Source organism: Macrosteles quadrilineatus, unplaced genomic scaffold (genome assembly GCF_028750875.1).
Source record: "Macrosteles quadrilineatus isolate MER2022 unplaced genomic scaffold, UCM_ALF_1.0 Scaffold_1__1_contigs__length_201487025, whole genome shotgun sequence".
Lineage (NCBI taxonomy): Eukaryota > Metazoa > Arthropoda > Insecta > Hemiptera > Cicadellidae > Macrosteles > Macrosteles quadrilineatus.
The window spans coordinates 167,971,818-167,981,842 of record NW_026542594.1 but is presented as its reverse complement, the minus strand read 5'-3'; the positions used below and the strand labels follow the sequence as shown (position 1 = coordinate 167,981,842).

Below are 10,025 nucleotides of genomic sequence, written 5' to 3'. Positions count from 1 at the left end.
GTTTCCATTGTATTGTAAACTGGCTTGGATACTTGAAATATTCTATGAGTTGAGATCTCTGCCATCTACTTATACTAAAGTTGTATTATTTTAAAAAATAGTTGTTTAGCCTCCGGATTACTGTATTATACTTAAAATGGTTTACAATACCTGCATATAGTAATCCTTTGTTGCTGATTTAGGCAACTAGTTTCGGTTCTTGTTTTGAACCATCTTCAGGCCTCAAGGTGTCAAGTGATCACTTCATTCGAAGGTCGTTAACAGAGTTCAATAAATAAAACATATACAAAACACGATACACGGAACGGACACACATTACAAAAAACACGAAAAACACGAAGGGACATTGACAAACGATCGTGACCGGGCTGAGGTAATGTCTAGCTGTAGCAGTCTAGACATTACCTCAGCCCGGTCACGATCGTTTGTCAATGTCCCTTCGTGTTTTTCGTGTTTTTTGTAATGTGTGTCCGTTCCGTGTATCGTGTTTTGTATATGTTTTATTTATTGAACTCTGTTAACGACCTTCGAATGAAGTGATCACTTGACACCTTGAGGCCTGAAGATGGTTCAAAACAAGAACCGAAACTAGTTGCCTAAATCAGCAACAAAGGATTACTATATGCAGGTATTGTAAACCATTTTAAGTTGTATTATTGTTTCTATTTGGTAGAGTAGATAAGATACTTACTTAGGTAGTCTAATACAGCTCTGGCGATGCCTTTATGGAAGCTAGCAGGATGAAGAGAAGAAAAGTAAGGAAATCATGTCAGTGGGTTGGAATAAGGTTTAAGGGATACTTTGGATAAAGGACACCCGTGGTAGGGAGAGGAGGTCCAGACACAATTATTTTTATCTACCTCTTCGCTCTACCCACAAGCGCTCCCTCGGCCATGTTCAGGTGGAGGGCCTCCTGTTTCTACCACATAATATTACCGTACTGTGGTAGGGCCGTAACACAAGCTTAAGGTGTAAATTACTAATCAAAAACTGTTTTCAAAACTCCCAAAAAAATTTTGAATTTTATTAAATATATTGCACGATATGAGTTTTGAAATAATTTGAGGGCCGAAGCCCATTTATCCCTCCATGCCACCCCTGGTAAGAATCTTAGAAGTTTAATCATGCAAAACATCCCTTAGGAATCTATTTTTTGGTCAATTGATGTCCCCATCCGCTTAAGGTCTAAATAATTCCCTACTTACTGGCTTTGCCTAAGTAGATAAGAGTTATATTACGGCTTTTCATGGTTAAACTTCTTAAACTTTTACCAGGCTACTGAAAAATGACTTAATAAATAACTTAATACACAAAATATATGTATATCCTACAATTATTCCCTAACTTAAAGAAGGCGTATTAATAACACCTAGTTAAAGGAAAACAATATCTAATACCTAATAAATATATATGTACAGTATGCAACATTTGAGGAATCAATAAAATTGGAATTAATAAAAAACTACACAACTTACCACTGTATTTTTATTCGTGATTTTCATGCTCTTCTTCTTCTTCTGGTTCTTTTAACTAATATTAACAGTCAACTCAAACTATCCAACTTTATGACTCATATCTGAAATCGCGTCAAATCAACGTTCATCACTATGTTCGTGCAACAATATCAAATTGGAATTTACGTAAAACTACACAACTTACCACTGTATTTTTATTCGTGATTTTCATGCTCTTTTTCTTCTTCTTGTTCTTTTAACTAATATTAACAATCAACTCAAATAACTATCCAACTTTATGACTCATATCTGAAATCGCGTCAAATCAAGGTTCATCACTATGTTCGTGCAACAATATCAGATGATTTGAAACTGGACATGGAAATAAATCCAAGTACACACACAAAAAACAAACAAATAATTAAGCGTCTTGAATATGAAGATCTGCTCTCGAAGATGTCTCGTAGAGGATGGCCTAGCACTAACCTATCATAGCTATAAAGCCTTTGTGAGCTACTGTAATAATATCTTAATTATCTTCCTAACTCTCTATCTGATAAAAAGAACCTGAAAATCCCTATTCTGTCCTAAAGCCTATGGCTAATCTATTCATGAGATAATATAGTTAAACTTGACCTAAAACTATATACTTAAAAAAAACCTAAACATTTTCAATCTGTTCTAAAAGCCTGTGGCTAACCTATTCATGAAAAAAATATAGTAAAATTTCACCTAAACCGATCTAATAAATAAACCTGAAAATCCCTAATCCGTTCTAAAAGCCAATGGCTAATTAATTTATGACAAGATAAAGTAAAATTTCACCTAACACTGTATGATAAAAAAAACCTAAAAATACCTGATCTAATAAAAATTATAAATAAAATGAATTTAGTTATCTGTGATAACTCTAACCATCCCAAACCTCTTTGTACTAACCTAAAACTAAACGAAGGGGATTTCTTCAGTAAAGCGAAGACTCAATCCGATAAATGATGGCAGAACACATAATGCACACAAAAGGAATATTCCTACCTTTGGTATGACAGAAACTCAAAACCTGCAAATAGCGAAGTCCAAGTGAGCAAATTTTGTGAGTTCAAGTCTGGCTTAAAGTTGTAATTCATTCTATGACGATCTTCTCCCCAAAGTTGACACCCACTTCAGTCGGAAAGATCTAAAACAGTTTCAAAGAAATGTTAAAATGAATCCTAACTAGACCGCCACTTATTTTAAATTACCTGTGTTTAATGATTCTAAACTTTTTGGTGGTCCCACAGTTATGGTTTGAATAGCCTTGTTATAGTATTAAAAACATAGTAAAATATAATTGACGCTTCCACCATGTTCCATGTTTAGATTTGTTTGGACTCAGCTGCCAACAGCTATCGCCAATCCATAGAGGAGGGTTTGATTCCAAAACTGTCCTTATTAAATGTTCTATCAATATGTTCCAACAGGATATAGTATTTACAGGGCCGTATTTGGAATTTATGAAGCCCCTCTATATTCTGACTCTTTGAATATTGGAGCTGAAGAGTTTAAAAATACACAAGGTAATTCAACTCGATGAATTTTCCTTTTGTTTCCAACAATCCTATCGGTAATAAGACATAGTAGTCTAGTTATTAGAGTCTATTAATTTGTAAATAATAATATTAGGGGCTTAGGTCGGAGCCAGACATTTTAATTTCTTTTGGGTTGAATAAAAAGTTTGGACCTTCAGGCATCGGATAAAAATTAGGCACCGTAGGTAGTTTTGGAAAAATTTGGAATAAGTTTATGCAAAATGTGTAATCACAACCAAATTGCAAGCGTCTTCTCGGTCACAGTAAAATCTTGGACATCCGCCGTGGTCACGGAGGAATCGTGAAGATCTCTACGTTCACGGAAAAAAAGTGAACATGATGCGCGATCGCGGATATTTTACACAATGTTGTGATATTTAGACTTTGTACAATACTCCCGAAATCGTGCATACACCATCTTCGTCTTCTGTGATCGCAGCAAAATAATCAATGTCTAATGTCTTCTTAAACACAGTGAACATCTTGCGCAATCCTGGAGACATTATCTTCGTCTTCTGCGATCACATCGAAATAATGAATATCTCCTATGGAGATGTTAACATCTTTTGCGAGTGGGGAAACATCATCTTCAACTCCTCCTATCGCGGCAAAATCCTAAACCACTTCTATGACCGAGGAGAAATGGTTAATATCTTGCGCAAGGGCAGAGACATCATCTGCATCTCCTTTGATCATGACGAAATCGTGATGATCTTCCTAGTTTGCGGGGTCACGATAAAATCATGGACATACTCCTGTGATAGCGGATGAATTAGGTGACGTCTCCTACATAATTGGCGAAATAGGGAAGATTGTTTGCTGTCGTGCAGATTTTATCAACATCTCCTGCAATGGCAGCAAAATAGATTAAATCTGTGAAATAAATTTATTTTAAAAATACATATTCGGGGCCCACAGTGAGGCCCCTTCCTTGGACGAGGCCCTGGAAACCGCCGTGTCTGCCGTTAGGGAAATACGGCCCTGAGTATTTATGTAATTTACCTTAAGATACCTTATAAAGTGTCTATGGATTTAACAACTAGTTATTTCTTTGTTTCAGATAGTAAATCAAGTGTATGATAGTTACCTCAAGGGACAAAAGTGTTCGAGTAGCCTGACGTGGGGCAGGATCCAGCTGCGTTAAATCTCATGTTACGTTTTTGATTGGCAGACACCAGCACACCACTGTGATATTCCTGCAACAAGGAACATCAAGGGGTTTAAAGGTTTAAACGGATTAACACAATTACAATTAATTATATACGTTTCTTGTGAAATCAACCAAGTCTAGAATATCTATCATTTGATCTTATTGAATTGTTAGTTTATTTTTCCAATTTATACATCGGTTTATTTACGTACAATTGCATGTTTACTGTTTTTTTCTTGTGTTTTTATCGGGTAAATGATCAGTTGCTCGGTAACTGTGGACGAGTGAGTGTGTGTTGTGCAATATATTAACAGTGGTTCTGTATCAAAAATAGTAAAACAATGAATCTGTTACGTGTTGTTGCAATGTGGTGCAGAATTAGGCAGCGTAGGATTGAGCGGAAGTACTGGATTCACCCAATTAATCAATTTATTAAAAAAACCTAATAATAACAAATAATAACTAAAAAATGTTTTTTTCCTTTACCCTCCAATTGTTCAAAATCCTCTCTCAGAGCAGAGCAAACTAGTTTCCACATTTCTTTCGTTTAATTTCTGTCCTTATAATAGTTTAAAGTTTTATCCCACAGTACTGGGTTTGCTTCCACTAATTAAATCAAAACATCATTGTCAATTATCACTTAAGTTGCTATTTTCGATCCACACGATTATTCATTTGATGCCATTGTCACTCACAACTGTCACTATTCACTTCAAAAAACAAACGCAGTATGCAAAGTGCACAGAGAGAAGGTGCAACGAGAACTAGGACTACTGGGGAGAACGCACGACATCCGACAAACAATTGTGGTGTGGGTGAACGCCCATTTAATCATGTACGCCCTTGCAAGCACGACAGTCGGGCGAGAGTCGCGGATCACAGTTTCAGTGGACAAATGCACCACGACAGAATGATATGGTTGTTATACTGTAGTACAGTGAGCAAGCGCTCATAAGATCCATTGGCTTAGTAATTGGAATGTGCAGGGCCGATATTAGGTGCGAAGCAATTCACTTTTTTGGGGGGCGGCAAAAAATTGTAAATAAAAAAAATAGTGATTGTATTTGCATGCGATTGTGGTAATCTTCTGATAATCCTCGCAGTCGTGTAGGCAAAATTCTCACTATTTTCCACGGCCGTGTAGACATCGTCTTCCATTATCATGGCAATATATGAAAAAATCCCGCCGTCTTGGGGAGATAATCATTGTCTACCAAATATGAGGCAAAATTCAGATCTTTTTCCCGCAGTTGTGTGGACATTACTATCGTCTTGCACGATAGCCGGGGAGGTCAAGTTCTGATCACCCATCGTCGCCGTGTAGAAATCATTATATCGTCGCCTACGGTCCTATGGACACGTGTGGACATATTAATTGCCTCCCGCGATTGCGACAAAATGGTAATCATCTCCCATGGTCATATGCAGATCATCATCGTCTTCAGCAAATGAGGCGAAATTCTTATCTTTTTCCCGCGACCATGTGGACATTATCGATTATCAACGTCTCTCTCAATCGCAGAAAAACAGATTAAATCAGTGAAATTAATTTATAAAAAAAAATAGATGGGCCCCATCTAGGCCAAGGTCCCCGCAACTCCCGTGTCCCCTGTTAGGGAAATACTGCCCTGAGTATTTATATGTAGTTTGGAATTTTGCTTTACCACTGACAAGATTCTTCTTGAACCTCATATGGGAAACAGATCAGCTCAATATAGCAAGAAACTTAAAAAGATTAAGAGACCTTTTAAAGTGGCTATGTTTTTAACAACTATTAATTTCTTTGATTTAAATAGTAAATCATTTGTAAGATAATTACCTTAAGGTACGAAACTGTTCAAGGAGCCTGACGTGGGGCAGAATTTACAGCTGAGTTAAATCCCATGCTACGCTTTTGGTACGATTGGCAGACAGCAGCACACCATGGTGATATTCCTGCAACAAGGCACATCAAGGGGTTAAAAGGATTAAAGGATTAACACAATTATTATGATGAAATATATATGTTTCTTGTAAAGTCAACAATGTCTAGAATTTAATTTATCTTCGATATATATAGAATTCACTGATTATTCTGGACAAACGCCAGTACTCAGTTAGGTCATTTAAATCTATAATGAGATCTATTTTATTAGTTAGTTTATTTTTCCAAATTATACATCGGTTTATTAACATACTTTTGCATCTTTACTGTTTAGTAACGCTGATCTGTAAATCCATTGTGTATCTTCATAGACTAAAATAATTAAATATAAACTGTCAGCCAAGCTGCGGTTACCATAGGTTATGGCACACGCCACTGGGAGCGCTGTGTAGTTACGTAGCATGTACGTCGTAACGTAAATCCATTGAGTATCGTATTCTTATCAATTTAAACATTTAGTTATGAGAAATATAAAAAAATACCTGCAAATGATAAAAAAGACAGCTGATGTTAACATCTTCTTGAAGCGGGAAGTTCATACTTGGAAGTAGTTGAATTACTTGCTGTGAGATTTTCTCAGGAAAGTTCACCCGCTACAATCGGAGAGATCTGAAACAGGATCAACGAACTATTTAAAGTAATCCTATCTTGACGAAAACTTACTTCTATTTACCTGTGTTGTGTGATGCAGCTTTAGTGGAATTGGTTAAAATCAACATTTGTCACTTCAAAAATTCCAAGCTCTTGAGGGAAAATTTCCAAATCCTAAAGGCACAGTTTAATAGTTGGCAGTTCTTTTTCTTAATTTTAAATATGGAATAGCTTGACCTAAAATCTTATTTGCTGACATCCATTTTTTTCCATTAAACCTGTAGTAAAATGGCTTGGATACTTTAAATATTCTATGAGTTGAGATCTCTGCCATCTACTTATACTAAGGTTGTATTACAGTAGAATCCCGCAAACTCGGCGTAATGTGGACTGGAAGGATGCTGAGTTTGTGAAATGCCAGGTTATCAGGAACTAGGCTTAAAAATAAGGACAATATAATTTTTAAGCTCTTTAACCTCCTTTTTTATATTACAAGTCAGTATTAAGTCATCAGATAACAAAAATATCCTTGGTACGAGTTGTGAATGATTTTACTTGAGCTGGCTTGAGTCCATGTTTAACTCGGACTCAAAATATTACTAAATTTCTGAGCCAGGTGATGGCCGAGTTATCCAGACTGCCGGGTTATCGAGTGCCGAGTTTGTGGGACTACTGTATTATTGTATTATTGTTTCTATTTGGTAGAGTAGATAAGATACTTACTTAGGTAGTCGAATACAGCTCTGGCGATGCCTTTATGGAAGCTAGCAGGATGAAGAGAAGAAAAGTAAGGAAATCATGTCAGTGGGTTGGAATAAGGTTTAAGGGATACTTTGGATAAAGGACACCCGTGGTAGGGAGAGGAGGTCCAGACACAATTATTTTCATCTACCTCTTCTCTCTACCCACAAGCGCTCCCTCGGCCATGTTCAGGGGGAGGGCCTCTTGTTTCTACCACATAATATTACCGTACTGTGGTAGGGCCAAAACACAAGCTTAAGGTGTGAATTACTAATCAAAAACTGTTTTCAAAACTCCAAAAAAATTTTGAATTTTATCAAATATATCTTACGATATGAGTTTTGAAATAATTTAGGGCCGAAGCCCATTTATCCCTCCTTGCCACCCCTGGTAAGAATCTAAGAAGTTTAATCATGCAAAACCTTACAAAGGAATCTATTTTATATCTATTTTTTGGTCAATTGATGTCCCCATCTGCTGAAGGCATAAATAATTCCCTATTTACTGGCTTTGCCTAAGTAGATAAGAGTTATATAATGGCTTTTCATGGTTAAACTTCTTAAACTTTTACCAGGCTACTGAAAAATGACTAAATAAATAACTTAATACAAAATATATGTATATCCTACAATTATTCCCTAACTTAAAGAAGGCGTATTAATAACACCTAGTTAAAGGAAAACAATATCTAATAATAAAAATATATGTACAGTATGCAACATTTGAGGAATCAATAAAATTGGAATTTACGAAAAACTACGTAACTTACCACTATTTTTTTTTTTATTTGTGATTTCCTTAATCTTCTTCTTCTTCTTCTGGTTCTTTAAACTAACATTAACAATCAACCCAAACTATCCAACTTTATGGCTCATATCTGAAATCGCGTCAAATCAACTTTCATCACTATGTTCGTGGAACAATATCAGATGATTTGAAACTGGACATGGAAACAAATATAAGTACACACACACACACACAAAACAAACAAACAATTAAGAGTCTTGAATTTGAAGATCTGCTCTCGAAGATGTCTCGTAGAGGATGGCCTGGCACTAACCTATCATAGCTATGAAGTGTTTTTGAGCTACTGTAATAATATCTTAATAATCTTTCTAACTCTATACCTGATAAAAAGAACCTGAAAATCCCTGATCTGTTGTAAAGCCTATGGCTAATCTGTTCATGAAAAGATATAGAAAACTTTACCTAACACTGTATGGTAAAAAAAACCTAAACATTTTCAATCCGTTCTAAAGCCTATGGCTAACCTATTCATGAAAAAATATAGTAAAATTTCACCTAACACTATCTAATAAAAAGAACCTGAAAATCCCTAATCTGTTCTAAAAGCTTGTGGCTAACCTATTTAAAAAATAGTAAAATTTCACCTAACACTATCTAATTAAAAAAACCTGAAAAATCCCTGATCTAATAAAAATTATAAATAAAATTAACTTAGTTATCTGTGATAACTCTAACCATCCCTAACCTCTTTGTAATAACCTAAAACTAAACGACGGGGATTTCTTCAGTGAAGTGAAGACTCAATCCGATGAATGATGGCAGAACATATAATGCACACAAAAGGAAAGTTCCTACCTTTGGTACGACAGCAACTCGAACCCTGTAATAGCAAAGACCAAGTGAGCAAACATCATCTAAAAATTAAATTTTGTGAGTTTATAATTACAAAGATATTCCAATATTGCCTTTTAAATTATATCTATTTAGTATCTATTTATATACTAAACTGAAATGTTGTATATTGTATACATTGTAATTATTATAAATTACATGTATTTACACTTTAATGCAAAATGCATGAAATAAAATCCGATGAAACCAAAAGGTTGGTTTAAATTTAATGAAAGATTATTACTTTGTTCGTAGATAAAGTCTCCATCGAACTGACGTCCCAGTAAAGCAGGCTAGTTCAAATAAGACACCTGAGGCCGTATTACTTGCGTTTTTTTAAATATCTTTCATCCAATTGACTTTTATCAAACCATTTTACATATTTAGTTACAAGAAATATAAAAAAATTACCTCTAATTCTTACAGAAGACACCTGATGTCAACATCTAGGTATAGGAAGTTCATGTGTGATCCTCTTGAAAGATTTAACGCGCACGAAAAGTCGGAAAGATCTAAAACAGAATTAAAGAATTATTAACATGTATCCTAACTTGACCGGCATACACTTCTAATTACTAGTGTTAAATGATTCTACTATTTTTGGTGGTCCCACTGTTATAAGATTATTAGTCATGTATATCCTGTATTTGTTTGGTATTCAAAAAAATAGTTTCAAAAATTGACAATTTCAAAATGTTCTGTGATTAGGTTTGTTTGGTCTCAGTGGTCAACAGCTATTGATATCAGTCACTGATCCATAGAGGAGGGCACGACATTCTTACCTGTTTAAAACTAAATGTTCTATCCATATCGTCTAACAGGTTATAGTCTTTATGTAGTTTCGAATTTCACTCCACCACTGAAAGAGTTTCCTTGAATTTTATGTGGGAAACAGATCAGCTCAATATGGAAAAAATGTTAAAAATGCTTAAGAGACCTTTTACAGAGTCCATGTATGT

The 10,025-nt window shown here is 35.3% G+C and overlaps 1 long non-coding RNA gene across 1 annotated transcript; it reads right to left on the bottom strand.

Annotated features, from left to right (window-relative positions):
• Window positions 1–6,006: 6,006 nt before the first annotated feature.
• On the bottom strand, window positions 6,007–7,651 carry LOC128983163 (uncharacterized). The gene is made up of 3 exons (XR_008489800.1): window positions 7,411–7,651; window positions 6,579–6,705; window positions 6,007–6,107 (listed from the first exon to the last, which is right to left on the bottom strand). It is a non-coding gene; the product is annotated as an uncharacterized LOC128983163 (long non-coding RNA).
• Between the last annotated feature and the right edge of the window lie 2,374 nt (window positions 7,652–10,025).